We start from the raw sequence: 16,298 nt of genomic DNA, 5'->3' as shown, positions 1-16,298 counted from the left end.
CTGACTCCCAACTGCAAAAACCCCCCCACCTGTCCCCATTGCAAGGCCTCCCACTTTCTCAAGAACTGCCCCAACCTCGCTGCTCCTCCTTCCTGTAATACCTGCAATGGCCCCCAACCCACATACTCCCACAAGTGTAAAGCTAAACCCCCTCCAGCCACCCCTGAACTTACAGTCCCAGTTCGTCCCGTCGATCCTCCTGTCCATCCTAACAATTCCCTCCGTCCACCCCCCACGGCCGAGGACATCATCCGGTTCATTACCGTTGTACTCCAAAACATTCACCCTTCTCAGCGCCCACACACCTTCCAACAAATATCCCTTGCTGCTCGCTCTGTTTTCCACCTGAACACCTTCGCCACTTACTCCCACAACCAAGCCCACTTCACCTTCACCCGCCTCGACACCCTAGTTTAAGTCTCTTCCCTTCCCTCTCTTCCCCCCCTCCTTCCCGTCATGGCGCGGCACGAGTCTCGCACCCCCCAGGGGCTCAGCATTCATTTGCTGGGTACGGGCTTGGCGACCCCGGGGTTCCTGAGCTGGGGACTGGTAAGCGCCACCTGTCCCCCGTCACCGTAAGCTCTGAGTACACTTCAGCGACCACCGTGCGGCGCGGCGGTGGAATGTTGTGTGTCTCAGGGAATGGGGATCTTGGCTTGGCCGCCCAGATCGCGAGGATGGAACAAACCTCTATAAAAAACCCCTCAATCTTCCGGTGTGCTCCGCGCCTATGAGATGCATGGCTGTTGAGGTGGAACAGTCGCAAGCGGGCAACCTCTGGGGCACCTGCCACACCCCAGTTGTATACGGCTTACTCAGGCACGCGGGGCTCTGTCTGAGCGGACCTTTAGTTCCCTAGCTGCTTGTGGGACCGCAATGGACCCTTCGACTTCTACATTTCCCCCTACCAGTGGATTGGGTGGGCCGCTGGTAGGCAAACACACCCCTTCGAAAAAGCGACTTCGTGCTTCGAGTCCTCCAGCTCCTGGTGTTGCTAGAGATTTATCGGACTGTTGTAACAGAGCACATGCTGATAATCAGAATGTGTTTTTGATTATTAAACGAAAGGAGGGTAGCTTTGAGAGGGTTTCTCCCTTTTACATCCACAAGGGTCTTGAAGGAATTGCAGGTACACTGAAATCTGTTAAGCGACTGCGCAATGGTACTCTCTTAGTTGAGACTTCTAGTTCCCGTCAAGTCGCTTCTCTTCGGAAAGCACCCTGTCTCGGAGAGTACGCTATCGAGACCGAGCTCCACTCCACACTCAACTATAGTAAGGGTGTTGTGACATGTAGGGACTTGGCGGATATCTCCACAGACGAGTTGAAATCTGAGTGGGCTGCCGAAGGTATTGTTGATGTGCAGAATATTATGAGGCGAGTCGATGGGGACCTAGTAAAATCCGACTCGTTTATTCTCACGTTCAGTTGCCCGCGACTTCCAGAGCATGTTAAAGCGGGGTTCTTACGTTTGCCAGTACGGCCATATTTCCCCAACCCAATGCGCTGCTTTAAATGTCAGCGCTTTGGGCATACTACATTGGGGTGCAATGGGATAGCCACTTGCGGTAAATGTGGTCAGCCTGCCCATGAAGGAGCTGATTGTTCGTCGCCTGTGAAGTGCGTGAATTGCTCTGGGAGTCACCCTGTCTGGAGCCGGGACTGCCCCATCTATCTCGACGAACGGAAGATACAGGAGATTAAAACATCTAAGCGCATACCCTATGGTGAGGCCAAGAAGCTCTTTAAGGCCATCCAACCTCCTGTGTTTACTACATCTTTCGCTTCCGTTCTGAAAAAACCGGTACAAATGGCCACTGTTGCTACGCAAACGGAGGTTGCTAGTGTTAGCACTAATACCTGCGTTTGCCAGTGCACTTGTGCTGCTGCGGTTGTTTTGCAACCTGCAGCTCTCCCCGCAACGTCGGACAAGGCCGTGGTTGCTGACATTGGGGTACTTCCTGCCTCTTCCCCTATGGCGCCTTCTGCCCAGGCGAGTAAAGCTCCAACTGCTGACAAGGCTCTGCATTCTAAGCCCCCTAAGACCAAGACGCCGAAGGTGAAGATTTTGCCACCTGCGGAGACTGATCAGGGTCGGTCCGATGACGAGACCATCGTACTGTCTGACATCTCCCGTGGGTCGTCATCGGAGCTGATGGACATTGATGTCGACCGGGGGCGCTCTTCTCGCCCCAGGAATAAATCTCCGGCCAGTACGGGCTCTCCTCCAAAACACAGAGGCAGGGTGAAAGTTCAGCCACCCTGATCACTGGCTCCCATATTACAGTGGAACCTGAATGGGTTCAGGACGCATGTGGCCGAACTACAACTCCTTGTACGTGAGTTCCCTTTGTGCTTATGTCTCCAAGAGACACATTTTCGGGCCACTGATGCTCCTTCTTTACGGGGCTATACCGTCTATCGGAAAGATGATCTGACGGGGGAAAGGGCAAAGGTTGGTGTTGCGGTTTTTGTCCGTGACATGCACCCCTCATCTGAGCTCCCTCTCGTTACAGACTTGCAAGCAGTTGCAGTTGACCTTCTTGTGGGTCGGAGGCTCACAGTCTGTTCACTTTACTTACCTCCTCAGGATGCGATAGACTCTGAGGCTCTCTCAGACCTTATTGGCCAACTTCCCCGCCCCTTTCTTCTTCTGGGGGACTTCAATGCTTATAATGTCTTATGGGGCTCGTCGACTACTTGCCCCAGGGGTCGCATTCTGGAACGCCTCATGGTGTCTGAAGAACTGTGCATCCTCAACTCTGGTGCCCCCACTCATTTCTGTACTGCTTCTGGGTCGTCGTCAGCTATTGACCTTTCCTTTTGCTCTCCAGCACTAGCGGATTCTGCTCTATGGGAGGTTGATGCTGACCTCCATTCTAGTGACCACTTCCCCCTTTGGATTCGCCTCCTGGATGAGGCTATGGCATTTCCGGTACCGCCCCGGTGGCACCTCTGCAGGGCTGACTGGACACTTTTTAGCCACCTGGCCGTTTTGGAACACCGTGACAGCGTCCACGAATGGGTAGACCATGTTACAGCTGTGATCTCCCATGCTGCTGAATTGTCAATCCCACGGTCATCCGGTCATCCCAAGAGGCGTCCTGTCCCTTGGTGGACCCCTGAGTGCCGCTCAGCCATCCGAGCCCGCCGTGCCGCTCTGCGCCGCTTCAAGTGCCGTCCCACGGCTGACAATCTTGCAACCTTTTGGGTGGCAAGGGCTAAAGCGCGACGCGTGATTAAAGAGAGCAAACGACGGTCATGGCAATCGTTCTTGAACTCCATCTCCCGCTCCACTAGTTCTACGAAAGTATGGGAAGCCATCAGGAGGATTTCCGGGAAACTCGGGCAGCTACCCGTCACGGCCTTGCTGCATCAGGGAAGTCTCCTCACGGCGCCGAGAGACATTGCCCAGACACTGGCAATGCATTTTGCGGAATCTACCGCCACTATTAACTGTGATCCAGATTCCTGCCGCTACCGCACTGCCATCGAGAGGGGTCACTTGGACTTCCGGTCTCCTAATTCTGAACCCTACAACTGCCCCTTCACAATGTGGGAACTGGATTCGGCGCTGACTGTGGCTCATGATACTGCGCCTGGTCATGATCAAATCCGGTATAGCATGCGGCGGCACTTGTTACTGCCTTCCAAGGAAGTTCTCCTGAATTGTTTTAATATGATATGGTTATCCGGCACGTACCCTGACTCGTGGAGGGAAGCGATTTTGATACCCCTCCTCAAACCAGGGAAGGACCGAACGCATCCCAGTAGTTATCGAAGTATCGCCTTGACGAGCTGTGTCGGGAAGACGTTGGAACGCATGGTCAATCGTCGCCTGGTTTGGCTGCTCGAGACCAGGCAGCTCCTTAGCCCCTCTCAGTGTGGCTTTCGGAGATGGCGTTCCACTATAGACAACTTGACCCTGCTTGAGGCGGCCATCCAGCAGGCCTTCCTGCGTAACCAGCATTGTCTAGGTGTATTCTTTGACATTCATAAGGCGTATGACACTACTTGGCGCCGCCATATCCTCAATCAACTCCATGAGTGGGGCTTTCGTGGCCGTCTCCCCATCTTCATTCGGTCCTTTCTTTCCCACCGCCTCTTTCGCTATAGGGTTGGTAATGTGCTATCTGATTTGTATGCGCAGGAGAATGGTGTTCCTCAGGGAAGCGTTTTAAGTGTCACCCTCTTTGCCGTCGCCATTAACAGTATTACGTCCACTATCCGGAGTCCTGCCCAATGCTCCTTGTTTGTGGACGATTTTGCTGTTTTCTGTTCTTCCTCCAGTCTTGTCACTGCTGGTCGACAGTTGCAGCTTACGATACGGCGATTAGAGGCATGGACTGCGAAGACGGGTTTTACCTTTTCTGCAGACAAATGTGTGTGTGTTCATTTCAATCGTTCTCGACGTGCTTTTACCTCCCCTGAATTGCGTCTGAGGGACACCATTCTTCCTTTTAGCGACACTGTGCGGTTCCTGGGCCTCACTTTTGATTCAAAGTTGTCGTGGTTGCCTCACCTTAAAGACCTCAAGGTGCGGGCCCTGAAGGCACTGAATATTTTGAAGTGTCTGAGCCATCGGTCCTGGGGAGCAGATCGGGCGCGTCTGCTGCAGTTTTATAGGGCTTTCGTCCGATCGCGACTTGACTATGGTTGCACCGTGTATGGGTCAGCAAGGCCTTCGTATCTGAAGATTCTTGACGCAGTACACCATGAGGGTATCAGGCTGGCCACTGGTGCCTTCCGTACTAGTCCCATCCCCAGCCTGTGTGCTGAGGCAGGGGAACCGCCGCTCGCCATCCGGCGGAAACTCCTCATGGTGCGACGGGTGTGTCAATTCCTTGCCTGTCCTACCTCCTCTGCGTACCCTACCGTTGCCCGACCGCCTATGGAACGTCTCTTTTCCAGTCGCCCCAGGGCAACGAGACCGTTTGGGATTCGTGCCAAGCATTTGCTTGAGTCCCTTGGTGTGGAGCGTGTGGCCCCCCAACGACAAGGTTTTACTCGCCTGCCTCCCTGGTTGCTCCAGAGGCCCAGCGTCGTTTTAGACTTGTCGGAGTACCGGAGGAGCTGCACTCCTGCGTTTGTGTTTACCGCCTTATTTTACGATATTTTAAACCAGCATCCCGACCATGTACCAGTATTTACGGATGGCTCTAAACAGGGGGACTCTGTTGGTTGTGCTGTTGTTTTCCCTGATCGACTCGTCAAGTTACGGCTTCCTGCGGCGTTTACCATCTTTGATGCCGAATTGTTTGCGATCATGCGGGCATTGGAGCAGATGAGATGTGTCCCCAGTCGTAAGTTCCTCATCTGTTCTGACTCCCTGAGTGCCCTTCAGACCGTGCAACACTTGTACCCAGCGGATACGGTCGTCCAGAACATCCATGATGCCCTACTCCACCTGCAGCGGCAGGGGAAGGAGGTTTCCTTCTGCTGGGTGCCGGGGCACGTGGGAATTACGGGCAACGAGCTGGCGGATGTGGCTGCCAAAGATGCATGTTCCCTCCCTCAGGTTGTTGCATGTGCCGTCCCTCTCCATGCTGTTACCTCCCTCCTGCGTTTTCGCGTTATGCGTCAGTGGGAAGAGGAGTGGCTGGCAGTCGGTGAAAATAAGCTGCGTCTGGTCAAGGCCACCACGCGGCCATGGCGTACGTCCTACCAGTCATGCAGGCGGGATGAAGTTCTCCTCACTCGCCTCCGCATCGGGCACAGTCCCTTCACACATGGTTTTTTACTCCGGCGGGAGGATCCCCCAATCTGCAGTGCTTGTGGCGTCCAGATTACTGTCCGCCACATTTTACTTGACTGTCTTTTATTCTCTGACCAGAGGGCGGTGGTTTCTTTGCCACCGGATTTGCCCTCTATTTTGAAAGACGACGCAACGTCTGTGTTTAAGGTTTTACGGTTTTGTGTCCTGTCCAATTTGTTGCCACGGCTTTTAGGGAGAGGTTTTTAATGTGCTGCTGGATGACTGGCTCACCCAGATTTTAGGTAAGAGGTCCGCCAGTCACGAATACCTCCTTGTTTCCCTTCAGTTTCTGTCCTCCCTTCCTTGTGTTTCCTTTCCTTTTTAGTGCACACCTTCTCCTCTTGTTTTGCCTCTGTACGTGAGGATTTGGAACTGTGTCAGGTCTGTGTCTTTTCGCTGTTCCCCTTGTTCGCTGTTCGTTTTAGTCCCTTCACTGCATGTGTTCCTGTTTTTATGCGTTTGGGCGCTGATGACCTCGCTGTTTATCGCCCGTAAACCTCAAACACACACACACACACACACGAGTCTCGCATCCTCTTCCAGAACATTCGCTCCTTCCGCTCCAACAAATACCTCCTCATGCACACCCTCTCCCACCACCAGGTCGACACCTTCCTCTTGAACGAAACCTTTCTCCAGCCCCACCATTCTATCCGCACCTCCCCCTATATCCTCCACCGCACTGATGCTCCTGGTCCTCGTGCACAGGGTGGAGTCGCGATTGGCCACCTTAAGCATATCCCCATCCGGCCACAACCTCTCCTCAATGACCCCACTGAACACCTCATCCTTAGCGTCTTCTTCCCCTCCCTCACCATTACCTGTGCCACCATCTATGTCCGCTCCACTGCTCCTCTTCCTTATGACTTCATCTCACACATTGACCACACCTTCTCCACGTATGTGATTGCCGCCAACCTCAACATCCATAGTCGCACTCCTGCTGCCCTTCGGCGGTGGCATCAGTTCCTCTCCACAATCCAGGGTGACTTTGTTCCCATTCCCCAGCACACCCGACCCGAAAGTAACACCACCCCCGATGTTGTCATTGCCTCCGCCAACCTCCTTGGGCGTATCACTGTCGCCGTCCTTGACCCCACAGGTAGCGATCACCTCCCTGTCCTTCTCACCGTAACGTCTGCAAACCGCCCCCCTCCGGCTCCTCAACCTGCACCCCCTCCCAAGGTCGTCCATGACTATCGCCATGCCAACTGGGATGCCTACCGGGACTCCATCTCCACCCAGGTCGAAAGCCACCCTCTTACCTATTGCCATCCTGACGACATCATCCGCGCCTCGTCCTTCCTTCAGACGGTAATTACTGACGCCGTGGCGGCCCATGTTCCTACTAAAACCATCCACCCACACCATCCCACTCTCCCTCCACGGGCTGTCCTCCTCCCCCGTGAATCCCGCCGCCTCTATCGCTCCTTCCTCCGCACTCGTGACAGGGATACACTCCAACGCCACCGGCAAATACAGCGACACGTCCGGAACCTCATTACAGCAACGAAACGCCGGGACTGGCGCCAGACCTGCACACGACTCAATGCCACCCTCCCTATCAACTCCTCCAAGTACTGGTCCGCCTTCCATCGTCTTACTGGTTCCCTTTCCGCTCCCCACTACCCCCTTCTCCATAACGATCGCCCCCTTCCAGACAACCTCAGTAAGGCCAACCACTTCGCTTCCCACCTTTCCGAGGTCTTCTCCATCCCCGATGATCCCCACTTTGATTATTCTCTTTTCCCCACCGTCATGGAACGTGCTGATACCTCAGTCGCTCCACTTGCTCCTAGTCTCCAGTGCTTGGGGCAGTTGCCCCCCTCCAACGTCAACACTCCCATCACAGCACAAGACATTAAACTTCTCCTCCAGTCCAAATGCAACACGGCCCCTGGTCACGACTGTGTCACCTACCGTCACATTCGAGAAAGCCCCTATTCCTTCCTAACTGTCCTCGCCCATCTCTATAATGTCATTTTCTCTACTGGCTTCTACCCTGACCTGTGGAAGACCTCCTGCGTCCTCCTATTCCTCAAACCCAACAAACCCCCTTCTGCCACCTCTTGCTATCGTCCCATCTGCCTCACCTCCATCTTCAGTAAGGTCTTTGAATCCATCCTCTCCCACCGTATCCATCGGCACCTTGCTCAACACCACCTCCTCCCCCTTACCCAGTGTGGCTTCCGACCCTCCTTCTCTGCTGACGACCAACTCCTCAACCTTGTTCACCTTCTGTCCCTCCAGCTCAACTCCCGTCGCTCCGCCATTTTTGTTTCCCTTGACCTCCAAAATGCCTATGACCGTGTATGGCGTCCCGGTCTCCTCTTTAAACTCCAAACCTACGCCCTGCCTATCAATTTTGTCCGTCTGGTCGCTTCCTTCCTCTCGCACCGTCCTTCCTATGTCACCCTCCACAACACCAACTCCCGTATCTTTTATCCCACGGCTGGCGTCCCCCAGGGTTCTGTCCTCTCCCCTCTCCTTTATCTCTTGTATACAGCTGATATGCCCAAGCCACCCCCACCAGTCCACCTTCTCCAATATGCTGATGACACCGCCTTCCTGGCTCTCTATCCTACCCTTCAACGGTCTCAACGTACCCTCCAAACCCACCTTAACCAGTTCACCACTTGGTGTAACCAGTGGCTCCTCCATCTCAACCCCTCCAAAACCCAGGCAATCATCATAGGCCGCACCACTCGCTCCTTTCGCCTCCATGATTTCTACCTCACCCTTTATGGTCATCCTATCCAACTCACCCCCACCCTGAAATACCTTGGCCTCACCCTTGACCGCCACCTCACCTGGACCCCTCATCTCCTGACCATCCAGCAGAAAGCCCATTCCAGCCTCTGCCTGCTGAAACTCCTGTCCGGCCGGACATGGGGATTGCATCCTTCTACCATCCTCCACACCTACAAATCCCTCATCCGTCCTATCCTCTGTTATGCCAGCGTCGCCTGGATCTCCGCCCCCACCCGCTTTTACAAGACCCTCCAAATCCTTGAACGCCATGCGCTCCGCCTTGCCTTCCGTATCCGCCTTCCTTCCCCCACACGGCTCCTGTATGAACTGATCCCCTTCCCCCACCTCCTCTTGTTCCTCCAACATCTCCGCATCCTTTACATTGTTCGCAGGGTTGATCCCCCCCACCCTCTGGTTTCCTCCTTCCTCTCCACCCCCCGCCCGTTGCCGCGCCTCTATCGCTGTATCCCTCCCTCTCTCCACCTCCACACCCTCCATCTCCTTCATCAGGGCAATTTCCAACGCCTCCCCCTCCCGGATGACGAACTTCACCGTGACATATACCCTTCCTTCCAACTGTAACCCACGATGGTCGCAGGTTCGAATCCTGCCTCGGGCATGGATGTGTGTGATGTCCTTAGGTTAGTTAGGTTTAAGTAGTTCTAAGTTCTAGGGGACTTATGACCACAGCAGTTGAGTCCCATAGTGCTCAGAGCCATTTGAACCATTTTGAACCAACTGTAACCCGGCCTTGTTCCCCCCCCCCCCTCCCCAGGGCCCCCTTCTCCTCTTTCCTCCTTCTCCCAGAGCGGATTTTCCTCCATCCCCCCCTCCCCTGAGACCCTGCACCCCATACTTGCCTCTCTCCTTCCCACATCCCTCCCTACCTGGCCGTCTTCCGCACGCCCCCCACTCCACTCCCCCATCTCTTCCCCTCCCTCCCTTCTTCAGGTCTCCCTCATCTCCTTGAACCTGGCAGATCCTCTGTATTGATCATCATCAGTGTACCACATCAGTGTTGTGTTTGGTGCTGTTTCTCGTGTGCGTCAAGAGGTGTGATTTTAATTGTGTACTGCCTTGAGGTTCGCCGTCAGTGTTACGTTGTGTGCTATGCCATCCGTCAACACCTTTATGCTCCAGTCATACTGTGCCTTGTGTTCTTTTAATCGTCGCAGTGTGTGGCTTTTTGTGTGTGCTACTTTTAAACAGTTTTTTTTTATCTCCATTTTACAGTCATCCCGTTTTTTGTCTATTGCCTTCCATGATGTTCCCCCCTTTTTATATCTATGTTCACCTTAATCTCTCCTTTGCTGTTTTTAAATGTCTTCTATTGTTTTGTTCTCTGTCTTTCGGCTGAAGAGCAGCGCATATGCTGCTGCCAGCCCGCCCCGATGGGGAATTGAAATACAATAAAGAAAAAAAAAAATCGTCGTAGGAACGAAGTAAATCAGCTCAAATTATTCATCGCTACTCAGTTGTCGCCACAAAAAACAACTTTGCAGGTTATACAACATTCCATTAATAATTTGACCGCTGCACGCGATGGAAACATCATCACACTGACAACAACATCTTGGTGCGTTTCTATTTGTGTCTGTTAAACAGAGGTCGCCGAATCATGGGAGGAGTTGTAGAAGGTTGTGTTCATAAATGTAGGTTTGTTTCACAATAATCAAATATTTATTCAGATAGAAAATCGACTTGAAATCTTATTGCAAAGTGACTCTTGGAAAATAAAAACACAGCAAACTAACATCAAACATTGTAGCTGATAATGTAGACATTGAAATCGGTAGAAAAATCGAAACCCGAATAGAGTTCCTCGTCTGTGAAATTCACATTATGAAATGAACGAGAGAAATGGCACAGTGAACTTGGCATTCAGGATGTAATTAGCGTCAGTTAAATAGAGAGGTCCTCAAAGTGTAGATTTTTAAATATCAGACTACCATTTCACACCATAGAAGAAAGCGGCAATTACGTCTCCAAACTCCACAGTCGGCACGGAATGACAGTCAGAAAGCGAGTGATATTCAGTACGGGACAACTCCAAGGAAACGAATGATAGGAATGCAAAGGTGTCGGTTCTCAACTCACACTCCGCTGGAGAGGCGACTCCAAGCTTATGGCCAACGTGACCAACATAAATGTGCCTCGAAGCATGAAAACAGAGAGGAACGTAGCAAAACCTTCCCCGATATGGTGTACAAATACGCATAAAAATTTGAGGTTGGTGCAGGGTCTGAAAGGTGTTTTACTATTCGTTGACGAAGTACACATAATGTTTAGTAAGGGAAATAATATAAACGATTGTCTGGACAGAAATATTGAGATCCTGTGAAATTTCACACGTTTTCATAGGCGTGAAGAGGCAGTATTCTAGTTGACATCATTGATGAACAGACATTTGCTACACTTCGAGTGGATACTTGGGTCCTTTGTTGAATTCCTGTATCCAATCGAAAACTAATATCCACGAAATATAGCTTTAATCTCATGGACGAGTTTCACCGTATATGTGCTCTGTGAGCAGTTCCTTTGGCTTACAGAATCGCGTTCTTCTAGTCGGGTATACGCTCATAGCACACCTCTCATCTTGATCTGACTGGAGATGGTCAATCAATAGCCGCAGAATACTGTGCATCGGCTACCTTTCACGCGACATGTACTTTCACCTTATAGACACATATGGGCGCGGAATTTAAAGCTATATGCGGTATTTCAGGGTTTGGGTCTTATTTACTGACTCACTCTCGTTTAACTGAACTGATAGAGAACTGTGAAGTGATAAGTACATGTTCTAAAGCAAATATCGAAAGTGAGCTCCTCTGGAATTGGCAGATAATAACAGAGCTCTATAAAGAATAGGATCTCAACTAGCTCGCCCTCTCTTACAATAGGCAATGAAAAGTAAAAGAAGTCATATTTCGGAACCCCACTACCGGCTTGCTGTGATGTGACTGAGAGGAACCGAACTGCACAATGACCCGTACTTCAAAAACCAATTTCAGAAATTACTCTTCCTGGATTTCACTTTGGTAAGGGGCCATAGGCCAGAAGGAGGTCAACAATTTGTCGGTGACTGGTCAACGAGGACATGTTCGGACAGCTTCCGGCAAAGATATATTTCCTTATCAACAGCCATTGGTAGAGTCCACATAGCGTCCAATGATCATAGTAATAAGGGAACAACATTGAATAGAGAACCATAATTATCAGCGAAATAGACGACAACACGAATGAGAGTGTCACTTATAGGCAAAAAAAAGCTAAAAATGAACAAGTTTCAGAAACTTACAAGGGCTCTGTCCGACATGCTGCTTGTCAAAGTGAGGTGGTCAGGTCTACGTTTTGGAATTTCGAAGGCTACAGAATGATACAAATATAAAAGAGGCGTATCATTTTAAATGCGGTGCAGGAAGTGGCTGGTTTGTGAGAGCTGAGTTTCTTCCGGCGTATACAATGCCGAAATAATTTACGGAGGTGCAGCCGGATGACAGCTTCCACAACCGCCGATATTTCGACAGGTGGACACCGTGTCATTTTCAACGTACAACTGCAGCAAGTAAGCGCTGTGCAAGTGAATTTAAAACACCGCTTTTCTGAGAAATTTCGGTAAGATAAACCACACACACACGCACACACACACACACACACACACGCACACACACACACACACAAACACAAACACAAAACACTGACGCCAGAATATACCCAAAGACGATCGACGCCAGAACTAATCGATAGTGAAAATTACTAAATGATGGGTGAGGTTGTATTGACAGTTGATTCAGAGAGCGGAATTCCACGCAGGATTTAAGCAAAAGCCTCCATTTCTACTTACAAGGTAAACTGATAATTTAATTTCAACTGCTACATTAACAACAATCTCCCAGTAGCTGTAAGTCCGTGCCAAAATGTGGCGTCGGTGTAAAACTTAAATCTTTCTCTAGCATGTTTGAAGCTTCTTAGTCGGAAGCTTTCTCCGTGAGATTTACCGCAGAACATCGAGATACAGTATTAGCCTCCAAACCTCGGAAACGTTCAAATTTCGCCAAATGCTGAGACGTTACAGAAATTCCGAATCAGACTGCAACCATGAAGCATCGTCGAGACAGTCCCAAGAAAATGCCGACATTTTTGAAGCAATCATTAAATAAAGTCCACACAATTCCTCAGAAACCTAATCTAACAGTCGACGAGTGTAATAGATCCGTTTACGAACAAGAGCTGACGATAACATCTGGCGTAGGTCATCTTGTGTGTGTGTGTGTGTGTGTGTGTGTGTGTGTGTGTGTGTGTGTGTGTGTGCGTGTGTGTGTGTGTGTTATCTTTCCGGAATTGCTTATACTGTTGTGTTTACCGATCTCCATCTAAGATCAGGGTCCTATTAGGCTCCAGTAAGGATAATCTTGGTTTGTGTAAGGCGGGTGTCTAGGCGGGTGTCTATCGTATTTCTTGCACTTGTGACATGTTGCAGTACTTGATTTTATTAGTTCTGTTGAACAGACTGTTTCTAACTACCTTCTGATGCTGCACAGGAGGTTAAGATGGAGGCATGTCGTGTGCTGACTGGGGCACATCCACACAAGAGCAATACCACAGCGGCTGAAGGGGCAGCTTTTCGTTCACTTAGAGTTGACCCACATAACGTTACTTTATCTTCAGACTAGGGCAATGCTGCAGTTGTTCTGGACAAGCAGGATTACGTTCAAAAGATGTAGTGTTTACTGTTTGATTCAACGTTTTGTAGGATCAGTGCTGACGCCACAAAACGTGTTGAGAGAAAGACTAACAGCCCCCTGAAGAAAAGTTCCTTGCCACGGGAGACTGTCAAGAGTCTTAATACTTATTACGATGTTCCCGTAGGTTATATGGCCTTCCGAAGATAGAAAAAGAAGAGTTTCTTCTTCATCCGATTGTAAAAATGGTGCTTCGACGTATAATGTAGCAAAACACCGTGCAAATTTGTTGAATCGACTAGTTGGTCGGTGTGAGCATCACATAAACAACTCTGTGGATATCTTACGCCAATTAGAGAGAATGCGTTTGAATGACTCTGATTCTCTAGTAAGTCTTGATGTGGTCCCTCTCTCTCTCTCTCTCTCTCTTTATTAGCGTTCCAACGTCCGATTCATTACGGTGAACTGATGCTAGGTTTGGTTTTGATTTAGCGAACCTATTTCGATATGTGTTGACTACCATTTACTTTTTATTCAATGTCCGACTATCAGCAGATAGATGGAACTGCAATCGGAAGCCTGTTGCGCCTGTTATTGTAATTCATTTATGCAAGTCGTCGAGGAACGTGCCTTGCAGTCGGCGGCTTTGAAACCTGCGTGTATTAACAGGTATGTAGACGGTACGTTTGTTGTTTGGCCTCATGGCAGTATCGTTTTGAGCAAGCTTTTAGAACGCCTGAATTCAATCGACCCGAAGATCTGTTTGACGATGGGGGTGGATAAGGGTGGTCGTCTTTCCTTCCTTGATACGTTGGTCAGGAGGAAGGTAGATGGTGCGTTGGGACAGGCTGTTTACAGGAAGTCTACTCATACTGACTTGTTTCTACAGGCTGATAGTTGTCCCCATTCGGTGCAAACTGAAGGGGTACTTCATACCCTGGTTCACAGGTCCTACATTATTTCAGAGCCTGAGAGTTTTCAGCTAACCCATCTTGAGGGCACTTTTCATCAGAATGGATACAGTGAAAGACATATCAGACGTGCTTTGCTCTATTGATCAACCGTGCAGTGGGAAGTGACGATAATACCGGATTGACACTAACGACTACGGCCTTTCCGCCTTATGGAGGGAGCATTTCAAGCAAGATTGGTCGTATTTTGAGAATATATGCTGTGGAACGTGTTTTCAGACCTCCGTCTAAGATTAGGGTCTTTTTGGGTTCCGTTAAAGGTGTTCTTGGTGGGTGCTTATTGTATTCCTTGCAGTTGCGGCATGTTATATATTGATCATACTATCAGGACTGTGGAGGACCGCTGTACTGAGCGTAAGCGTCACATACGCTTACGACAGCCGAGCTATTGCAGAACATTGTCTTGGCAACGGTCATCCTATGGAATCAACAGGGAAATCCAGGCGTGCATACCAACTATTTGGATAGTGTCATTAAGGAAGCAGTTCAAATTAAATTAGCAAGTAACTTTGTAAATAGAGATGGAGGTTTCCGTTTAAATCCTGCGTGAAATTCTGCTCTCCCCCTTATCAAAAACAGAGGGACAGAGTTAATGATACCTCACGTATTGTTTAGTGATTTTCCCTATCGATAACTTCTGGTGTCGGTCATCTTCGATTGTTTGGTGACGCTAGTGTTCACAGTGTGTGTGTGTGTGTGTGTGTGTGTGTGTGTGTGTGTGTGTGTGTGTGTGTATGCATGCGTGCGTGCGCGCGCCCTCCTTTGTGTGTGTTTTTTCCATCTTTCCGGAATGGCTCTGCAAAGCGAGGTTTTAATTAGCTTGCACGGCGCTTACTTTCTGCGGTTTTGCCTTGAAAACGTCGGGGTTTTCATCTGTCGAAATACCGGTGGTTGTCGAGGCATCATCCGGCTACATTTCCGTGAGTTATTTGAGTTGCTGGTTTGATTACTGTTACCGTCAGGGAATGTGGAATGGGTCACTGGATACCAGAACTAAAGTTTCAACTGCACATGGGAAAGTCACCAAAGATTCATATAGCGAGTTATGAAACACGTTCTGGTAGTAAACGGCACTCCAGTATTAGGTTGTATTGTCAGAGAGCAAATCAGAGAATTTTTCTAGGCATGGACTTCGTTACGTTTATGTTGCTGACAGTGAATTACTGTTTCCATTTAAACCGGAAAGATTGTATTTGCGTGGCCGGTGGCTTTCATGCTTTCATCTGTGATCCCAGATCTCCTTTTAGACCAGAGGAAGTCGACTGATGTTACAGGGTGGTCAAGAGGAGAGGAGAGAGATGTATAACTTTCGGTTCAGTGATCACATCAGGAGTTTTCGGACTTTTGCCAAGTGGGCACAGAGACTAGCTAACTTCGACCAAGGAAAGGTGATGAAAGCCATAGAATTTACTGAATATCTCAGTGAAAGAGGTTGATGAGGTTGATTAATTAAGATAGCCAGCAAAATCAAGATGTGTCACACTCTGTCTTGACCGTATTTGTATGTGTCAGCAGTGAAATTTATGCAATGTAAAGGGACGGAGGAATATTTCTCCCTCAGTGAAAGGCACCTCCTGTGAGAGCTTGACTTACTTAAAGTACAAAATCGCATTATCATCATAATTTGTCTCATAAGTAGAGTTTATTTTCCAAGTTTTCGTGTCAGTAGTCATGTCAAATTTTCAAAGACAGTGCCGCTCTGTTAGTGCACCACTTGCTTTTCTTGACACTGTTACCACAACTACATCGAAAAATTTGAAAAGGTAGAAGTAAAAGCTCTAGAAAGCTATGGAGACACTCACAATACACTCTGCGCAGAACCATCTGAAACAGAATCCTAACAATATCGAAGTATGCAGTTTCCATTTGCGCAAGAAAGAGACAGGGAGAAAGCTTAACGTTATGTGGGGGGACATGTCCCTGGAGGAAGAACCCCAACCCAAATATCTGAGAGTCGGATTGGACCGTATTCTTTCTTTCAAAGAACACTGCGATTAATTAAAAGGAAAATTTAGCCCAAGAAATGGTCTGCTGAAGAAACTAACGGACACTTCATGGGGAGTGTACCAAGAGATGTTAAAGAGAACTCCTATGGCACGATGTTGGCAGCGAGAGATTATGCACCTTCACTGTGTGGAGC

General features: G+C 49.6%; 1 protein-coding gene across 1 annotated transcript in view; it reads left to right on the top strand.

The window, feature by feature from the left end:
- The window catches only part of LOC124594316 (proline-rich receptor-like protein kinase PERK2), a 33,652-nt gene that overhangs the window by 2,815 nt on the left and 14,539 nt on the right, over positions 1-16,298 (top strand). The window lies entirely within an intron of this gene.

This window comes from Schistocerca americana, chromosome 2, assembly GCF_021461395.2.
Source record: "Schistocerca americana isolate TAMUIC-IGC-003095 chromosome 2, iqSchAmer2.1, whole genome shotgun sequence".
In the NCBI taxonomy this organism is placed as follows: domain Eukaryota; kingdom Metazoa; phylum Arthropoda; class Insecta; order Orthoptera; family Acrididae; genus Schistocerca; species Schistocerca americana.
Note: the sequence above shows the minus strand (reverse complement) of the source record. Positions and strands in the feature narration are given on the sequence as shown.